The sequence below is a fragment of the Heptranchias perlo genome, chromosome 7 (assembly GCF_035084215.1).
Source record: "Heptranchias perlo isolate sHepPer1 chromosome 7, sHepPer1.hap1, whole genome shotgun sequence".
NCBI classification, from domain to species: Eukaryota; Metazoa; Chordata; class Chondrichthyes; order Hexanchiformes; family Hexanchidae; genus Heptranchias; species Heptranchias perlo.
In genome coordinates, this window is record NC_090331.1 from 99,117,346 (window position 1) to 99,138,998 (window position 21,653).

The window sequence follows — 21,653 nt, forward strand, 5'->3', positions numbered from 1 at the left end:
GTAAGATTTTATCTTCAAATACAAGAACTTTTCGTGGTTTTGATGGTTTTCAGCAAATGAACATATTTCAGCGAGCAAGAAGTTTTTTCTTTAATAGCGTAAGATTGCATCTTAAAATACAAGAACTTTTCGTGGTTCTTGTCAATTTTTGTTGGTTTTTATCTCATGAACTTATTTCAGTCAGCTCGATCTTTCTTCTTCAAAGCAAAAAGATTTCATCTTCAAATACAAGAACTTTTTGTGGTTTTGTTGGTTTTCAGCAAATGAACATATTTCAGCGAGCAAGAAGCTTTTTCTTTAATAGCGTAAGATTTTATCTTAAAATACAAGAACTTTTCGTGGTTCTTGTCAATTTTTGTTGGTTTTCATCGAATGAACTTGTTTCAGTCAGCTCGATCTTTCTTCTTCAAAGCAAAAAGATTTTATCTTCAAATACAAGAACTTTTCGTGGTTTTGATGGTTTTCAGCAAATGAACATATTTCAGCGAGCTGGAAGTTTTTTCCTTAATAGCGTAAGATTTTATCTTAAAATACAAGATCTTTTCGTGGTTATTGTCAATTTTTGTTGGTTTTCATCGAATGAACTTATTTCAGTCAGCTGGATCTTTCTTCTTCAAAGCAAAAAGATTTAATCTTCAAATACAAGAACTTTTCGTGGTTTTGTTGGTTTTCAGCAAATGAACATATTTCAGCGATCTGGGAGTTTTTTCTTCAATAGCGTAAGATTTTATCTTAAAATACAAGAACTTATCGTGGTTCTTGTCAATTTTTGTTGGTTTTCATCTGATGAACTTATTTCAGTCAGCTCGATCTTTCTTCTTCAAAGCAAAAAGATTTTATCTTCAAATACAAGAACTTTTCGTGGTTTTGTTGGTTTTCAGCAAATGAACAGATTTCAGCGAGCCAGAAGTTTTTTCTTTAATAGCGTAAGATTTCATCTTAAAATACAAGACCATTTCGTGGTTCTTGTCAATTTTTGTTGGTTTTCATCCAATGAACTTATTTCAGTCAGTTGGATCTTTCTTATTCAAAGCAAAAAGATTTTATCTTCAAAGACAAGAACTTTTCGTGGTTTTGATGGTTTTCAGCAAATGAACATATTTCAGCGAGCTGGAAGTTTTTTCCTTAATAGCGTAAGATTTTATCTTAAAATACAAGAACTTTTCGTGGTTCTTGTCAATTTTTGTTGGTTTTCATCTGATGAACTTATTTCAGTCAGCTAGATCATTCTTCTTCAAAGCAAAAAGATTTTATCTTCAAATACAAGAACTTTTCGTTGTTTTGTTGGTTTTCAGCAAATGAACAGATTTCAGCGAGCAAGAAGTTTTTTCTTTCATAGTGTAAGATTTTATCTTAAAATACAAGAACTTTTCGTGGTTCTTGTCAATTTTTGTTGGTTTTCATCTGATGAACTTATTTCAGTCAGCTAGATCTTTCTTCTTCAAAGCAAAAGGATTTTCTCTTCAAATACAAGAACTTTTCGTGGTTTTGATGGTTTTCAGCAAATGAACATATTTCAGCGAGCTGAAAGTTTTTTCCATAATAGCGTAAGATTTTATCTTAAAATACAAGAACTTTTCGTGGTTCTTGTCAATTTGTGTTGGTTTTTTTCTAATGAACTTATTTCAGTCAGCTCGATCTTTCTACTTCAAAGCAAAAAGATTTTATCTTGAAATACAAGAACTTTTCGTGGTTTTGATGGTTTTCAGCAAATGAACATATTTCAGCGAGCTGGAAGTTTTTTCCTTAATAGCGTAAGATTTTATCTTAAAATACAAGAACTTTTCGTGGTTCTTGTCAATTTTTGTTGGTTTTCATCTAATGAACTTATTTCAGTCAGCTAGATCTTTCTTCTTCAAAGCAAAAAGATTTAATCTTCAAATACAAGAACTTTTCGTGGTTTTGTTGGTTTTCAGCAAATGAACATATTTCAGCGATCTGGGAGTTTTTTCTTTAATAGCATAAGATTTTATCTTAAAATACAAGAACTTATCGTGGTTCTTGTCAATTTTTGTTGGTTTTCATCGAATGAACTTATTTCAGTCAGCTCGATCTTTCTTCTTCAAAGCAAAAAGATTTTATCTTCAAATACAAGAACTTTTCGTGGTTTTGTTGGTTTTCAGCAAATGAACATATTTCAGCGATCTGGGAGTTTTTTCTTTAATAGCGTAAGATTTTATCTTAAAATACAAGAACTTATCGTGGTTCTTGTCAATTTTTGTTGGTTTTCATCTGATGAACTTATTTCAGTCAGCTCGATCTTTCTTCTTGAAAGCAAAAAGATTTTATCTTCAAATACAAGAACTTTTCGTGGTTTTGTTGGTTTTCAGCAAATGAACAGATTTCAGCGAGCCAGAAGTTTTTTCTTTAATAGCGTAAGATTTCATCTTAAAATACAAGAACTTTTCGTGGTTCCTGTCAATTTTTGTTGGTTTTCATCTAATGAACTTATTTCAGTCAGCTGGATCTTTCTTCTTCAAAGCAAAAAGATTTTATCTACAAATACAAGAACTTTTCGTGGTTTTGATGGTTTTCAGCAAATGAACATATTTCAGCGAGCTGGAAGTTTTTTCCTTTATAGCGTAAGATTTTATCTTAAAATACAAGAACTTTTCGTGGTTATTGTCAATTTTTGTTGGTTTTCATCTAATGAACTTATTTCAGTCAGCTAGATCTTTCTTCTTCAAAGCAAAAAGATTTTATCTTCAAATACAAGAACTTTTTGTGGTTTTGTTGGTTTTCAGCAAATGAACAGATTTCAGAGAGCAAGAAGTTTTTTCTTTAATAGCGTAAGATTTTATCTTAAAATACAAGAACTTTTCGTGGTTGTTGTCAATTTTTGTTGGTTTTCATCGAATGAACTTATTTCAGTCAGCTAGATCTTTCTTCTTCAAAGCAAAAAGATTTTATCTTCAAATACAAGAACTTTTCGTGATTTTGTTGGTTTTCAGCAAATGAACAGATTTCAGCGAGCAAGAAGTTTTTTCTTTAATAGTGTAAGATTTTATCTTCAAATACAAGAACTTTTCGTGGTTTTGATGGTTTTCAGCAAATGAACATATTTCAGCGAGCAAGAAGTTTTTTCTTTAATAGCGTAAGATTGCATCTTAAAATACAAGAACTTTTCGTGGTTCTTGTCAATTTTTGTTGGTTTTCATCTCATGAACTTATTTCAGTCAGCTCGATCTTTCTTCTTCAAAGCAAAAAGATTTCATCTTCAAATACAAGAACTTTTTGTGGTTTTGTTGGTTTTCAGCAAATGAACATATTTCAGCGAGCAAGAAGCTTTTTCTTTAATAGCGTAAGATTTTATCTTAAAATACAAGAACTTTTCGTGGTTCTTGTCAATTTTTGTTGGTTTTCATCTAATGAACTTGTTTCAGTCAGCTCGATCATTCTTCTTCAAAGCAAAAAGATTTTATCTTCAAATACAAGAACTTTTCGTGGTTTTGATGGTTTTCAGCAAATGAACATATTTCAGCGAGCTGGAAGTTTTTCCCTTAATAGCGTAAGATTTTATCTTAAAATACAAGAACTTTTCGTGGTTATTGTCAATTTTTGTTGGTTTTCATCGAATGAACTTATTTCAGTCAGCTAGATCTTTCTTCTTCAAAGCAAAAAGATTTTATCTTCAAATACAAGAACTTTTTGTGGTTTTGTTGGTTTTCAGCAAATGAACAGATTTCAGAGAGCAAGAAGTTTTTTCTTTAATAGCGTAAGATTTTATCTTAAAATACAAGAACTTTTCGTGGTTGATGTCAATTTTTGTTGGTTTTCATCGAATGAACTTATTTCAGTCAGCTAGATCTTTCTTCTTCAAAGCAAAAAGATTTTATCTTCAAATACAAGAACTTTTCGTGGTTTTGTTGGTTTTCAGCAAATGAACAGATTTCAGCGAGCTGAAAGTTTTTTCCTTAATAGCGTAAGATTTTATCTTAAAATACAAGAACTTTTCGTGGTTCTTGTCAATTTGTGTTGGTTTTTTTCCAATGAACTTATTTCAGTCAGCTCGATCTTTCTACTTCAAAGCAAAAAGATTTTATCTTCAAATACAAGAACTTTTCGTGGTTTTGATGGTTTTCAGCAAATGAACATATTTCAGCGAGCTGGAAGTTTTTTCCTTAATAGCGTAAGATTTTATCTTAAAATACAAGAACTTTTCGTGGTTCTTGTCAATTTTTGTTGGTTTTCATCTGATGAACTTATTTCAGTCAGCTAGATCTTTCTTCTTCAAAGCAAAAAGATTTAATCTTCAAATACAAGAACTTTTCGTGGTTTTGTTGGTTTTCAGCAAATGAACATATTTCAGCGATCTGGGAGTTTTTTCTTTAATAGCATAAGATTTTATCTTAAAATACAAGAACTTATCGTGGTTCTTGTCAATTTTTGTTGGTTTTCATCTAATGAACTTATTTCAGTCAGCTCGATCTTTCTTCTTCAAAGCAAAAAGATTTTATCTTCAAATACAAGAACTTTTCGTGGTTTTGTTGGTTTTCAGCAAATGAACATATTTCAGCGATCTGGGAGTTTTTTCTTTAATAGCGTAAGATTTTATCTTAAAATACAAGAACTTATCGTGGTTATTGTCAATTTTTGTTGGTTTTCATCTGATGAACTTATTTCAGTCAGCTCGATCTTTCTTCTTGAAAGCAAAAAGATTTTATCTTCAAATACAAGAACTTTTCGTGGTTTTGTTGGTTTTCAGCAAATGAACAGATTTCAGCGAGCCAGAAGTTTTTTCTTTAATAGCGTAAGATTTCATCTTAAAATACAAGAACTTTTCGTGGTTCCTGTCAATTTTTGTTGGTTTTCATCTAATGAACTTATTTCAGTCAGCTGGATCTTTCTTCTTCAAAGCAAAAAGATTTTATCTACAAATACAAGAACTTTTCGTGGTTTTGATGGTTTTCAGCAAATGAACATATTTCAGCGAGCTGGAAGTTTTTTCCTTTATAGCGTAAGATTTTATCTTAAAATACAAGAACTTTTCGTGGTTATTGTCAATTTTTGTTGGTTTTCATCTAATGAACTTATTTCAGTCAGCTAGATCTTTCTTCTTCAAAGCAAAAAGATTTTATCTTCAAATACAAGAACTTTTTGTGGTTTTGTTGGTTTTCAGCAAATGAACAGATTTCAGAGAGCAAGAAGTTTTTTCTTTAATAGCGTAAGATTTTATCTTCAAATACAAGAACTTTTCGTGGTTTTGATGGTTTTCAGCAAATGAACATATTTCAGCGAGCAAGAAGTTTTTTCTTTAATAGCGTAAGATTGCATCTTAAAATACAAGAACTTTTCGTGGTTCTTGTCAATTTTTGTTGGTTTTCATCTCATGAACTTATTTCAGTCAGCTCGATCTTTCTTCTTCAAAGCAAAAAGATTTCATCTTCAAATACAAGAACTTTTTGTGGTTTTGTTGGTTTTCAGCAAATGAACATATTTCAGCGAGCAAGAAGCTTTTTCTTTAATAGCGTAAGATTTTATCTTAAAATACAAGAACTTTTCGTGGTTCTTGTCAATTTTTGTTGGTTTTCATCTCATGAACTTGTTTCAGTCAGCTCGATCATTCTTCTTCAAAGCAAAAAGATTTTATCTTCAAATACAAGAACTTTTCGTGGTTTTGATGGTTTTCAGCAAATGAACATATTTCAGCGAGCTGGAAGTTTTTCCCTTAATAGCGTAAGATTTTATCTTAAAATACAAGAACTTTTCGTGGTTATTGTCAATTTTTGTTGGTTTTCATCGAATGAACTTATTTCAGTCAGCTAGATCTTTCTTCTTCAAAGCAAAAAGATTTTATCTTCAAATACAAGAACTTTTTGTGGTTTTGTTGGTTTTCAGCAAATGAACAGATTTCAGAGAGCAAGAAGTTTTTTCTTTAATAGCGTAAGATTTTATCTTAAAATACAAGAACTTTTCGTGGTTGATGTCAATTTTTGTTGGTTTTCATCGAATGAACTTATTTCAGTCAGCTAGATCTTTCTTCTTCAAAGCAAAAAGATTTTATCTTCAAATACAAGAACTTTTCGTGGTTTTGTTGGTTTTCAGCAAATGAACAGATTTCAGCGAGCAAGAAGTTTTATCTTCAATAGTGTAAGATTTTATCTTCAAATACAAGAACTTTTCGTGGTTTTGATGGTTTTCAGCAAATGAACATATTTCAGCGAGCAAGAAGTTTTTTCTTTAATAGCGTAAGATTGCATCTTAAAAGACAAGAACTTTTCGTGGTTCTTGTCAATTTTTGTTGGTTTTCATCTAATGAACTTATTTCAGTCAGCAAGATCTTTCTTCTTCAAAGCAAAAGGATTTTCTCTTCAAATACAAGAACTTTTCGTGGTTTTGATGGTTTTCAGCAAATGAACATATTTCAGCGAGCTGGAAGTTTTTTCCTTAATAGCGTATGATTTTATCTTAAAATACAAGAACTTTTCGTGGTTCTTGTCAATTTTTGTTGGTTTTTTTCTAATGAACTTATTTCAGGCAGCTCGATCTTTCTTCTTCAAAGCAAAAAGATTTTATCTTCAAATACAAGAACTTTTCGTGGTTTTGATGGTTTTCAGCAAATGAACATATTTCAGCGAGCTGGAAGTTTTTTCCTTAATAGCGTAAGATTTTATCTTAAAATACAAGAACTTTTCGTGGTTCTTGTCAATTTTTGTTGGTTTTCATCTAATGAACTTATTTCAGTGAGCTAGATCTTTCTTCTTCAAAGCAAAAAGATTTAATCTTCAAATACAAGAACTTTTTGTGGTTTTGTTGGTTTTCAGCAAATGAACATATTTCAGCGATCTGGGAGTTTTTTCTTTAATAGCGTCAGATTTTATCTTAAAATACAAGAACTTATCGTGGTTCTTGTCAATTTTTGTTGGTTTTCATCTAATGAACTTATTTCAGTCAGCTCGATCTTTCTTCTTCAAAGCAAAAAGATTTTATCTTCAAATACAAGAACTTTTCGTGGTTTTGTTGGTTTTCAGCAAATGAACAGATTTCAGCGAGCAAGAAGTTTTTTCTTTAATAGCGTAAGATTTTATCTTAAAATACAAGAACTTATCGTGGTTCTTGTTAATTTTTGTTGGTTTTGATCTGATGAAATTATTTCAGTCAGCTCGATCTTTCTTCTTCAAAGCAAAAAGATTTTATCTTCAAATACAAGAACTTTTCGTGGTTTTGTTGGTTTTCAGCAAATGAACAGATTTCAGCGAGCCAGAAGTTTATTCTTTAATAGCGTATGATTTCATCTTAAAATACAAGAACTTTTCGTGGTTCTTGTCAATTTTTGTTGGTTTTCATCTCATGAACTTATTTCAGTCAGCTGGATCTTTCTTCTTCAAAGCAAAAAGATTTTATCTTCAAATACAAGAACTTTTCGTGGTTTTGATGGTTTTCAGCAAATGAACATATTTCAGCGAGCAAGAAGCTTTTTCTTTAATAGCGTAAGATTGCATCTTAAAATACAAGAACTTTTCGTGGTTCTTGTCAATTCTTGTTGGTTTTCATCGAATGAACTTATTTCAGTCAGCTCGATCTTTCTTCTTTGAAGCAAAAAGATTTCATCTTCAAATACAAGAACTTTTCGTGGTTTTGTTGGTTTTCAGCAAATGAACATATTTCAGCGAGCAAGAAGCTTTTTCTTTAATAGCGTAAGATTTTATCTTAAAATACAAGAACTTTTCGTGGTTCTTGTCAATTTTTGTTGGTTTTCATCTGATGAACTTGTTTCAGTCAGCTCGATCTTTCTTCTTCAAAGCAAAAAGATTTTATCTTCAAATACAAGAACTTTTCGTGGTTTTGATGGTTTTCAGCAAATGAACATATTTCAGCGAGCTGGAAGTTTTTTCCTTAATAGCGTAAGATTGCATCTTAAAATACAAGAACTTTTCGTGGTTTTTGTCAATTTTTGTTGGTTTTCATCTCATGAACTTATTTCAGTCAGCTAGATCTTTCTTCTTCAAAGCAAAAAGATTTTATCTTCAAATACAAGAACTTTTTGTGGTTTTGTTGGTTTTCAGCAAATGAACAGATTTCAGAGAGCAAGAAGTTTTTTCTTTAATAGCGTAAGATTTTGTGTTAAAATACAAGAACTTTTCGTGGTTGTTGTCAATTTTTGTTGGTTTTCATCTAATGAACTTATTTCAGTCAGCAAGATCTTTCTTCTTCAAAGCAAAAAGATTTTATCTTCAAATACAAGAACTTTTCGTGGTTTTGTTGGTTTTCAGCAAATGAACAGATTTCAGCGAGCAAGAAGTTTTTTCTTTAATAGTGTAAGATTTTATCTTAAAATACAAGAACTTTTCGTGGTTCTTGTCAATTTTTGTTGGTTTTTTTCTGATGAACTTATTTCAGTCAGCTCGATCTTTCTTCTTCAAAGCAAAAAGATTTTATCTTCAAATACAAGAACTTTTCGTGGTTTTGATGGTTTTCAGCAAATGAACATATTTCAGCGAGCTGGAAGTTTTTTCCTTAACAGCGTAAGATTTTATCTTAAAATACAAGAACTTTTCGTGGTTCTTGTCAATTTTTGTTGGTTTTCATCTAATGAACTTATTTCAGTCAGCTAGATCTTTCTTCTTCAAAGCAAAAAGATTTAATCTTCAAATACAAGAACTTTTCGTGGTTTTGTTGGTTTTCAGCAAATGAACATATTTCAGCGATCTGGGAGTTTTTTCTTTAATAGCGTAAGATTTTATCTTAAAATACAAGAACTTATCGTGGTTCTTGTCAATTTTTGTTGGTTTTCATCAAATGAACTTATTTCAGTCAGCGAGATCTTTCTTCTTCAAAGCAAAAGGATTTTCTCTTCAAATTCAAGAACTTTTCGTGGTTTTGATGGTTTTCAGCAAATGAACATATTTCAGCGAGCTGGAAGTTTTTTCCTTAATCGCGTAAGATTTTATCTTAAAATACAAGAACTTTTCGTGGTTCTTGTCAATTTTTGTTGGTTTTTTTCGAATGAACTTATTTCAGTCAGCCAGATCTTTCTTCTTCAAAGCAAAAAGATTTCATCTTCAAACACAAGAACTTTTCGTGGTTTTGATGGTTTTCAGCAAATGAACATATTTCAGCGAGCAAGAAGTTTTTTCTTGAATAGCGTAAGATTGCATCTTAAAATACAAGAACTTATCGTGGTTCTTGTCAATTTTTGTTGGTTTTTTTCCAATGAACTTATTTCAGTCAGCTCGATCTTTCTTCTTCAAAGCAAAAAGATTTCATCTTCAAATACAAGAACTTTTCGTGGTTTTGTTGGTTTTCATCAAATGAACATATTTCAGCGAGCAAGAAGCTTTTTCTTTACTAGCGTAAGATTTTATCTTAAAATACAAGAACGTTTCGTGGTTCTTGTCAATTTTTGTTGGTTTTCATCAAATGAACTTATTTCAGTCAGCTCGATCTTTCTTCTTCAAAGCAAAAAGATTTTATCTTCAAATACAAGAACTTTTCGTGGTTTTGATGGTTTTCAGCAAATTAACATATTTCAGCGAGCTGGAAGTTTTTTCCTTAATAGCGTAAGATTTTATCTTAAAATACAAGAACTTTTCGTGGTTCTTGTCAATTTTTGTTGGTTTTCATCTAATGAACTTATTTCAGTCAGCGAGATCTTTCTTCTTCAAAGCAAAAAGATTTAATCTTCAAATACAAGAACTTTTCGTGGTTTTGTTGGTTTTCAGCAAATGAACATATTTCAGCGATCTGGGAGTTTTTTCTTTAATAGCGTAAGATTTTATCTTAAAATACAAGAACTTATCGTGGTTCTTGTCAATTTTTGTTGGTTTTCATCTAATGAACTTATTTCAGTCAGCTCGATCTTTCTTCTTCAAAGCAAAAAGATTTTATCTTCAAATACAAGAACTTTTCGTGGTTTTGTTGGTTTTCAGCAAATGAACAGAATTCAGCGAGCAAGAAGTTTTTTCTTTAATAGCGTAAGATTTTATCTTAAAATACAAGAACTTTTCGTGGTTCTTGTCAATTTTTGTTGGTTTTTTTCTAATGAACTTATTTCAGTCAGCCAGATCTTTCTTCTTCAAAGCAAAAAGATTTCATCTTCAAATACAAGAACTTTTCGTGGTTTTGATGGTTTTCAGCAAATGAACATATTTCAGCGAGCAAGAAGTTTTTTCTTTAATAGCGTAAGATTGCATCTTAAAATACAAGAACTTATCGTGGTTCTTGTCAATTTTTGTTGGTTTTCATCTAATGAACTTATTTCAGTCAGCTCGATCTTTCTTCTTCAAAGCAAAAAGATTTTATCTTCAAATACAAGAACTTTTTGTGGTTTTGTTGGTTTTCAGCAAATGAACAGATTTCAGCGAGCCAGAAGTTTATTCTTTAATAGCGTAAGATTTCATCTTAAAATACAAGAACTTTTCGTGGTTCTTGTCAATTTTTGTTGGTTTTCATCTAATGAACTTATTTCAGTCAGCTGCATCTTTCTTCTTCAAAGCAAAAAGATTTTATCTTCAAATACAAGAACTTTTTGTGGTTTTGATGGTTTTCAGCAAATGAACATATTTCAGCGAGCAAGAAGTTTTTTCTTTAATAGCGTAAGATTGCATCTTAAAATACAAGAACTTTCCGTGGTTCTTGTCAATTTTTGTTGGTTTTCATTTAATGAACTTATTTCAGTCAGCTCGATCTTTCTTCTTTGAAGCAAAAAGATTTCATCTTCAAATACAAGAACTTTTCGTGGTTTTGTTGGTTTTCAGCAAATGAACATATTTCAGCGAGCAAGAAGCTTTTTCTTTAATAGCGTAAGATTTTATCTTAAAATACAAGAACTTTTCGTGGTTCTTGTCAATTTTTGTTGGTTTTCATCTGATGAACTTGTTTCAGTCAGCTCGATCTTTCTTCTTCAAAGCAAAAAGATTTTATCTTCAAATACAAGAACTTTTCGTGGTTTTGATGGTTTTCAGCAAATGAACATATTTCAGCGAGCTGGAAGTTTTTTCCTTAATAGCGTAAGATTGCATCTTAAAATACAAGAACTTTTCGTGGTTTTTGTCAATTTTTGTTGGTTTTCATCTAATGAACTTATTTCAGTCAGCTAGATCTTTCTTCTTCAAAGCAAAAAGATTTTATCTTCAAATACAAGAACTTTTTGTGGTTTTGTTGGTTTTCAGCAAATGAACAGATTTCAGAGAGCAAGAAGTTTTTTCTTTAATAGCGTAAGATTTTATGTTAAAATACAAGAACTTTTCGTGGTTGTTGTCAATTTTTGTTGGTTTTCATCTCATGAACTTATTTCAGTCAGCAAGATCTTTCTTCTTCAAAGCAAAAAGATTTTATCTTCAAATACAAGAACTTTTCGTGGTTTTGTTGGTTTTCAGCAAATGAACAGATTTCAGCGAGCAAGAAGTTTTTTCTTTAATAGTGTAAGATTTTATCTTAAAATACAAGAACTTTTCGTGGTTCTTGTCAATTTTTGTTGGTTTTTTTCTAATGAACTTATTTCAGTCAGCGAGATCTTTCTTCTTCAAAGCAAAAGGATTTTCTCTTCAAATTCAAGAACTTTTCGTGGTTTTCATGGTTTTCAGCAAATGAACATATTTCAGCGAGCTGGAAGTTTTTTCCTTAATCGCGTAAGATTTTATCTTAAAATACAAGAACTTTTCGTCGTTCTTGTCAATTTTTGTTGGTTTTTTTCGAATGAACTTATTTCAGTCAGCCAGATCTTTCTTCTTCAAAGCAAAAAGATTTCATCTTCAAACACAAGAACTTTTCGTGGTTTTGATGGTTTTCAGCAAATGAACATATTTCAGCGAGCAAGAAGTTTTTTCTTGAATAGCGTAAGATTGCATCTTAAAATAAAAGAACTTATCGTGGTTCTTGTCAATTTTTGTTGGTTTTTTTCCAATGAACTTATTTCAGTCAGCTCGATCTTTCTTCTTCAAAGCAAAAAGATTTCATCTTCAAATACAAGAACTTTTCGTGGTTTTGTTGGTTTTCATCAAATGAACATATTTCAGCGAGCAAGAAGCTTTTTCTTTACTAGCGTAAGATTTTATCTTAAAATACAAGAACGTTTCGTGGTTCTTGTCAATTTTTGTTGGTTTTCATCTAATGAACTTATTTCAGTCAGCTCGATCTTTCTTCTTCAAAGCAAAAAGATTTTATCTTCAAATACAAGAACTTTTCGTGGTTTTGTTGGTTTTCAGCAAATGAACAGAATTCAGCGAGCAAGAAGTTTTTTCTTTCATAGCCTAAGATTTTATCTTAAAATACAAGAACTTTTCGTGGTTCTTGTCAATTTTTGTTGGTTTTTTTCTAATGAACTTATTTCAGTCAGCCAGATCTTTCTTCTTCAAAGCAAAAAGATTTCATCTTCAAATACAAGAACTTTTCATGGTTTTGATGGTTTTCAGCAAATGAACATATTTCAGCGAGCAAGAAGTTTTTTCTTTAATAGCGTAAGATTGCATCTTAAAATACAAGAACTTATCGTGGTTCTTGTCAATTTTTGTTGGTTTTTTCGAATGAACTTATTTCAGTCAGCTCGATCTTTCTTCTTCAAAGCAAAAAGATTTCATCTTCAAATACAAGAACTTTTCGTGGTTTTGTTGGTTTTCATCAAATGAACATATTTCAGCGAGCAAGAAGCTTTTTCTTTACTTGCGTAAGATTTTATCTTAAAATACAAGAACGTTTCGTGGTTCTTGTCAATTTTTGTTGGTTTTCATCAAATGAACTTATTTCTGTCAGCTCGATCTTTCTTCTTCAAAGCAAAAAGATTTTATCTTCAAATACAAGAACTTTTCGTGGTTTTGATGGTTTTCAGCAAATGAACATATTTCAGCGAGCTGGAAGTTTTTTCCTTAATAGCGTAAGATTTTATCTTAAAATAGAAGAACTTTTCGTGGTTATTGTCAATTTTTGTTGGTTTTCATCTAATGAACTTATTTCAGTCAGCTAGATCTTTCTTCTTCAAAGCAAAAAGATTTTATCTTCAAATACAAGAACTTTTTGTGGTTTTGTTGGTTTTCAGCAAATGAACAGACTTCAGAGAGCAAGAAGTTTTTTCTTTAATAGCGAAAGATTTTATCTTAAAATACAAGAACTTTTCGTGGTTGTTGTCAATTTTTGTTGGTTTTCATCTAATGAACTTATGTCAGTCAGCTAGATCTTTCTTCTTCAAAGCAAAAAGATTTTATCTTCAAATACAAGAACTTTTCGTGGTTTTGTTGGTTTTCAGCAAATGAACAGATTTCAGCGAGCAAGAAGTTTTTTCTTTAATAGTGTCAGATTTTATCTTAAAATACAAGAACTTTTCGTGGTTCTTGTCAATTTTTGTTGGTTTTCATCGAATGAACTTATTTCATTCAGCGAGATCTTTCTTCTTCAAAGCAAAAAGATTTTCTCTTCAAATACAAGAACTTTTTGTGGTTTTGTTGGTTTTCAGCAAATGAACAGATTTCAGTGAGCTGGGAGTTTATTCTTTAATAGCGAAAGATTTTATCTTAAAATACAAGAACTTTTCGTGGTTCTTGTCAATTTTTGTTGGTTTTTTTCCAATGAACTTATTTCAGTCAGCTCGATCTTTCTTCTTCAAAGCAAAAAGACTTCATCTTCAAATACAAGAACTTTTCGTGGTTTTGTTGGTTTTCATCAAATGAACATATTTCAGCGAGCAAGAAGCTTTTTCTTTACTAGCGTAAGATTTTATCTTAAAATACAAGAACGTTTCGTGGTTCTTGTCAATTTTTGTTGGTTTTCATCAAATGAACTTATTTCAGTCAGCTCGATCTTTCTTCTTCAAAGCAAAAAGATTTTATCTTCAAATACAAGAACTTTTCGTGGTTTTGATGGTTTTCAGCAAATTAACATATTTCAGCGAGCTGGAAGTTTTTTCCTTAATAGCGTAAGATTTTATCTTAAAATACAAGAACTTTTCGTGGTTCTTGTCAATTTTTGTTGGTTTTCATCGAATGAACTTATTTCAGTCAGCTAGATCTTTCTTCTTCAAAGCAAAAAGATTTAATCTTCAAATACAAGAACTTTTCGTGGTTTTGTTGGTTTTCAGCAAATGAACATATTTCAGCGATCTGGGAGTTTTTTCTTTAATAGCGTAAGATTTTATCTTAAAATACAAGAACTTATCGTGGTTCTTGTCAATTTTTGTTGGTTTTCATCTAATGAACTTATTTCAGTCAGCTCGATCTTTCTTCTTCAAAGCAAAAAGATTTTATCTTCAAATACAAGAACTTTTCGTGGTTTTGTTGGTTTTCAGCAAATGAACAGAATTCAGCGAGCAAGAAGTTTTTTCTTTAATAGCGTAAGATTTTATCTTAAAATACAAGAACTTTTCGTGGTTCTTGTCAATTTTTGTTGTTTTTTTTCTAATGAACTTATTTCAGTCAGCCAGATCTTTCTTCTTCAAAGCAAAAAGATTTCATCTTCAAATACAAGAACTTTTCATGGTTTTGATGGTTTTCAGCAAATGAACATATTTCAGCGAGCTGGAAGTTTTTTCCTTAATAGCGTAAGATTTTATCTTAAAATAGAAGAACTTTTCGTGGTTATTGTCAATTTTTGTTGGTTTTCATCTGATGAACTTATTTCAGTCAGCTAGATCTTTCTTCTTCAAAGCAAAAAGATTTTATCTTCAAATACAAGAACTTTTTGTGGTTTTGTTGGTTTTCAGCAAATGAACAGACTTCAGAGAGCAAGAAGTTTTTTCTTTAATAGCGAAAGATTTTATCTTAAAATACAAGAACTTTTCGTGGTTGTTGTCAATTTTTGTTGGTTTTCATCTAATGAACTTATGTCAGTCAGCTAGATCTTTCTTCTTCAAAGCAAAAAGATTTTATCTTCAAATACAAGAACTTTTCGTGGTTTTGTTGGTTTTCAGCAAATGAACAGATTTCAGCGAGCAAGAAGTTTTTTCTTTAATAGTGTAAGATTTTATCTTAAAATACAAGAACTTTTCGTGGTTCTTGTCAATTTTTGTTGGTTTTCATCTCATGAACTTATTTCAGTCAGCGAAATCTTTCTTCTTCAAAGCAAAAAGATTTTATCTTCAAATACAAGAACTTTTCGTGGTTTTGATGGTTTTCAGCAAATGAACATATTTCAGCGAGCTGGAAGTTTTTTCCTTCATAGAGTAAGATTTTATCTTAAAATACAAGATCTTTTCGTGGTTCTTGTCAATTTTTGTTGGTTTTCATCTAATGAACTTATTTCCGTCAGCTAGATCTTTCTTCTTCAAAGCAAAAAGATTTTATCTTCAAATACAAGAACTTTTCGTGGTTTTGATGGTTTTCAGCAAATGAAAATATTTCAGCGAGCTGGAAGTTTTTTCCTTAATAGCGTAAGATTTTATCTTAAAATACAAGAACTTTTCGTGGTTCTTGTCAATTTTTGTTGGTTTTCATCTAATGAACTTATTTCAGTCAGCTCGATCTTTCTTCTTCAAAGCAAAAAGATTTTATCTTCAAATACAAGAACTTTTCGTGGTTTTGATGGTTTTCAGCAAATGAACATATTTCAGCGAGCTGGAAGTTTTTTCCTTAATAGCGTAAGATTTTATCTTAAAATACAAGAACTTTTCGTGGTTCTTGTCAATTTTTGTTGGTTTTCATCTCATGAACTTATTTCATTCAGCTAGATCTTTCTTCTTCAAAGCAAAAAGATTTTATCTTCAAATACAAGAACTTTTCGTGGTTTTGTTGGTTTTCAGCAAATTAACATATTTCAGCGAGCTGGGAGTTTTTTCTTTAATAGCGTAAGATTTTATCTTAAAATACAAGAACTTATCGTGGTTCTTGTCAATTTTTGTTGGTTTTCATCTAATGAACTTATTTCAGTCAGCTCGATCTTTCTTCTTCAAAGCAAAAAGATTTTATCTTCAAATACAAGAACTTTTCGTGGTTTTGTTGGTTTTCAGCAAATGAACAGATTTCAGCGAGCAAGAAGTTTTTTCTTTCATAGCGTAACATTTCATCTTAAAATAAAAGAACTTTTCGTGGTTCTTGTCAATTTTTGTTGGTTTTCATCTAGTGAACCTATTTCAGTCAGCTGGATCTTTCTTCTTCAAAGCAAAAAGATTTTATCTTCAAATACAAGAACTTTTCGTGGTTTTGATGGTTTTCAGCACATGAACATATTTCAGCGAGCAAGAAGTTTTTTCTTTAATAGCGTAAGATTTTATCTTAAAATACAAGAACTTTTCGTGGTTCTTGTCAATTTTTGTTGGTTTTCATCTAATGAACTTATTTCAGTCAGCTCGATCTTTCTTCTTCAAAGCAAAAAGATTTCATCTTCAAATACAAGAACTTTTCGTGGTTTTGATGGTTTTCAGCAAATGAACATATTTCAGCGAGCAAGAAGTTTTTTCTTTAATAGCGTAAGATTGCATCTTAAAATACAAGAACTTATCGTGGTTCTTGTCAATTTTTGTTGGTTTTCATCTAATGAACTTATTTCAGTCAGCTCGATCTTTCTTCTTCAAAGCAAAAAGATTTCATCTTCAAATACAAAACTTTTCGTGGTTTTGTTGGTTTTCAGCAAATGAACATATTTCAGCGAGCAAGAAGCTTTTTCTTTAATAGCGTAAGATTTTATCTTAAAATACAAGAACTTTTCGTGGTTCTTGTCAATTTTTGTTGGTTTTCATCTCATGAACTTATTTCAGTCAGCTCGATCTTTCTTCTTCAAAGCAAAAAGATTTTATCTTCAAATACAAGAACTTTTCGTGGTTTTGATGGTTTTCAGCAAATGAACATATTTCAGCGAGCTGGAAGTTTTTTCCTTAATAGCGTAAGATTTTATCTTAAAATACAAGAACTTTTCGTGGTTATTGTCAATTTTTGTTGGTTTTCATCAAATGAACTTATTTCAGTCAGCTAGATCTTTCTTCTTCAAAGCAAAAAGATTTTATCTTCAAATACAAGAACTTTTTGTGGTTTTGTTGGTTTTCAGCAAATGAACAGATTTCAGAGAGCAAGAAGTTTTTTCTTTAATAGCGAAAGATTTTATCTTAAAATACAAGAACTTTTCGTGGTTCTTGTCAATTTTTGTTGGTTTTCATCTAATGAACTTATGTCAGTCAGCTAGATCTTTCTTCTTCAAAGCAAAAAGATTTCATCTTCAAATACAAGAACTTTTCGTGGTTTAGTTGGTTTTCAGCAAATGAACAGATTTCAGCGAGCCAGAAGTTTTTTCTTTAATAGTGTAAGATTCTATCTTAAAATACAAGAACTTTTCGTGGTTCTTGTCAATTTTTGTTGGTTTTCATCTAATGAACTTATTTCAGTCAGCTAGTTCTTTCTTCTTCAAAGCAAAAGGATTTTCTCTTCAAATACAAGAACTTTTCGTGGTTTTGATGGTTGTCAGCAAATGAACATATTTCAGCGAGCTGGAAGTTTTTTCCTTAATAGCGTAAGATTTTATCTTAAAATACAAGAACTTTTCGTGGTTCTTGTCAATTTTTGTTGGTTTTCATCTAATGAACTTATTTCAGTCAGCTAGATCTTTCTTCTTCAAAGCAAAAAGATTTAATCTTCAAATACAAGAACTTTTCGTGGTTTTGTTGGTTTTCAGCAAATGAACATATTTCAGTGATCTGGGAGTTTTTTCTTTAATCGCGTAAGATTTTATCTTAAAATACAAGAACTTATCGTGGTTCTTGTCAATTTTTGTTGGTTTTCATCTGATGAACTTATTTCAGTCAGCTCGATCTTTCTTCTTCAAAGCAAAAAGATTTTATCTTCAAATACAAGAACTTTTTGTGGTTTTGTTGGTTTTCAGCAAATGAACAGAATTCAGCGAGCAAGAAGTTTTTTCTTTAATAGCGTAAGATTTTATCTTAAAATACAAGAACTTTTCGTGGTTCTTGTCAATTTTTGTTGGTTTTCATCAAATGAACTTATTTCAGTCAGCGAGATCTTTCTTCTTCAAAGCAAAAGGATTTTATCTTCAAATACAAGAACTTTTCGTGGTTTTGTTGGTTTTCAGCAAATGAACAGATTTCAGCGACCCAGAAGTTTTTTCCTTAATAGCGTAAGATTTTATCTTAAAAGACAAGAACTGTTCGTGGTTATTGTCAATTTTTGTTGGTTTTCATCGAATGAACTTATTTCATTCAGCTAGATCTTTCTTCTTCAAAGCAAAAAGATTTTATCTTCAAATACAAGAACTTTTCGTGGTTTTGTTGGTTTTCAGCAAATTAACATATTTCAGCGAGCTGGGAGTTTTTACTTTAATTGCGTAACATTTCATCTTAAAATAAAAGAACTTTTCGTGGTTCTTGTCAATTTTTGTTGGTTTTCATCGAATGAACTTATTTCAGTCAGCTGGATCTTTCTTCTTCAAAGCAAAAAGATTTTATCTTCAAATACAAGAACTTTTCGTGGTTTTGATGGTTTTTAGCACATGAACATATTTCAGCGAGCAAGAAGTTTTTTCTTTAATAGCGTAAGATTTTATCTTAAAATACAAGAACTTTTCGTGGTTCTTGTCAATTTTTGTTGGTTTTCATCTAATGAACTTATTTCAGTCAGCTCGATCTTTCTTCTTCAAAGCAAAAAGATTTCATCTTCAAATACAAGAACTTTTCGTGGTTTTGATGGTTTTCAGCAAATGAACATATTTCAGCGAGCAAGAAGTTTTTTCTTTAATAGCGTAAGATTGCATCTTAAAATACAAGAACTTATCGTGGTTCTTGTCAATTTTTGTTGGTTTTCATCTAATGAACTTATTTCAGTCAGCTCGATCTTTCTTCTTCAAAGCAAAAAGATTTCATCTTCAAATACAAGAACTTTTCGTGGTTTTGTTGGTTTTCAGCAAATGAACATATTTCAGCGAGCAAGAAGCTTTTTCTTTAATAGCGTAAGATTTTATCTTAAAATACAAGAACTTTTCGTGGTTCTTGTCAATTTTTGTTGGTTTTCATCTCATGAACTTATTTCAGTCAGCTCGATCTTTCTTCTTCAAAGCAAAAAGATTTTATCTTCAAATACAAGAACTTTTCGTGGTTTTGATGGTTTTCAGCAAATGAACATATTTCAGCGAGCTGGAAGTTTTTTCCTTAATAGCGTAAGATTTTATCTTAAAATACAAGAACTTTTCGTGGTTATTGTCAATTTTTGTTGGTTTTCATCAAATGAACTTATTTCAGTCAGCTAGATCTTTCTTCTTCAAAGCAAAAAGATTTTATCTTCAAATACAAGAACTTTTCGTGGTTTTGTTGGTTTTCAGCAAATGAACAGATTTCAGAGAGCAAGAAGTTTTTTCTTTAATAGCGAAAGATTTTATCTTAAAATACAAGAACTTTTCGTGGTTCTTGTCAATTTTTGTTGGTTTTCATCTAATGAACTTATGTCAGTCAGCTAGATCTTTCTTCTTCAAAGCAAAAAGATTTCATCTTCAAATACAAGAACTTTTCGTGGTTTAGTTGGTTTTCAGCAAATGAACAGATTTCAGCGAGCCAGAAGTTTTTTCTTTAATAGTGTAAGATTCTATCTGAAAATACAAGAACTTTTCGTGGTTCTTGTCAATTTTTGTTGGTTTTCATCTAATGAACTTATTTCAGTCAGCTAGTTCTTTCTTCTTCAAAGCAAAAGGATTTTCTCTTCAAATACAAGAACTTTTCGTGGTTTTGATGGTTGTCAGCAAATGAACATATTTCAGCGAGCTGGAAGTTTTTTCCTTAATAGCGTAAGATTTTATCTTAAAATACAAGAACTTTTCGTGGTTCTTGTCAATTTTTGTTGGTTTTCATCTAATGAACTTATTTCAGTCAGCTAGATCTTTCTTCTTCAAAGCAAAAAGATTTAATCTTCAAATACAAGAACTTTTCGTGGTTTTGTTGGTTTTCAGCAAATGAACATATTTCAGTGATCTGGGAGTTTTTTCTTTAATCGCGTAAGATTTTATCTTAAAATACAAGAACTTATCGTGGTTCTTGTCAATTTTTGTTGGTTTTCATCTGATGAACTTATTTCAGTCAGCTCGATCTTTCTTCTTCAAAGCAAAAAGATTTTATCTTCAAATACAAGAACTTTTTGTGGTTTTGTTGGTTTTCAGCAAATGAACAGAATTCAGCGAGCAAGAAGTTTTTTCTTTAAAAGCGTAAGATTTTATCTTAAAATACAAGAACTTTTCGTGGTTCTTGTCAATTTTTGTTGGTTTTCATCAAATGAACTTATTTCAGTCAGCGAGATCTTTCTTCTTCAAAGCAAAAGGATTTTATCTTCAAATACAAGAACTTTTCGTGGTTTTGTTGGTTTTCAGCAAATGAACAGATTTCAGCGACCCAGAAGTTTTTTCCTTAATAGCGTAAGATTTTATCTTAAAAGACAAGAACTGTTCGTGGTTATTGTCAATTTTTGTTGGTTTTCATCGAATGAACTTATTTCATTCAGCTAGATCTTTCTTCTTCAAAGCAAAAAGATTTTATCTTCAAATACAAGAACTTTTCGTGGTTTTGTTGGTTTTCAGCAAATTAACATATTTCAGCGAGCTGGGAGTTTTTACTTTAATTGCGTAACATTTCATCTTAAAATAAAAGAACTTTTCGTGGTTCTTGTCAATTTTTGTTGGTTTTCATCGAATGAACTTATTTCAGTCAGCTGGATCTTTCTTCTTCAAAGCAAAAAGATTTTATCTTCAAATACAAGAACTTTTCGTGGTTTTGATGGTTTTTAGCACATGAACATATTTCAGCGAGCAAGAAGTTTTTTCTTTAATAGCGTAAGATTTTATCTTAAAATACAAGAACTTTTCGTGGTTCTTGTCAATTTTTGTTGGTTTTCATCTCATGAACTTATTTCAGTCAGCTCGATCTTTCTTCTTCAAAGCAAAAAGATTTTATCTTCAAATACAAGAACTTTTCGTGGTTTTGATGGTTTTCAGCAAATGAACATATTTCAGCGAGCTGGAAGTTTTTTCCTTAATAGCGTAAGATTTTATCTTAAAATACAAGACCTTTTCGTGGTTATTGTCAATTTTTGTTGGTTTTCATCAAATGAACTTATTTCAGTCAGCTAGATCTCTCTTCTTCAAAGCAAAAAGATTTTATCTTCAAATACAAGAACTTTTTGTGGTTTTGTTGGTTTTCAGCAAATGAACAGATTTCAGAGAGCAAGAAGTTTTTTCTTTAATAGCGAAAGATTTTATCTTAAAATACAAGAACTTTTCGTGGTTCTTGTCAATTTTTGTTGGTTTTCATCTAATGAACTTATGTCAGTCAGCTCGATCTTTCTTCTTCAAAGCAAAAAGATTTCATCTTCAAATACAAGAACTTTTCGTGGTTTAGTTGGTTTTCAGCAAATGAACAGATTTCAGCGAGCCAGAAGTTTTTTCTTTAATAGTGTAAGATTCTATCTTAAAATACAAGAACTTTTCGTGGTTCTTGTCAATTTTTGTTGGTTTTCATCTCATGAACTTATTTCAGTCAGCTCGTTCTTTCTTCTTCAAAGCAAAAGGATTTTCTCTTCAAATACAAGAACTTTTCGTGGTTTTGATGGTTGTCAGCAAATGAACATATTTCAGCGAGCTGGAAGTTTTTTCCTTAATAGCGTAAGATTTTATCTTAAAATACAAGAACTTTTCGTGGTTCTTGTCAATTTTTGTTGGTTTTCATCTAATGAACTTATTTCAGTCAGCTAGATCTTTCTTCTTCAAAGCAAAAAGATTTAATCTTCAAATACAAGAACTTTTCGTGGTTT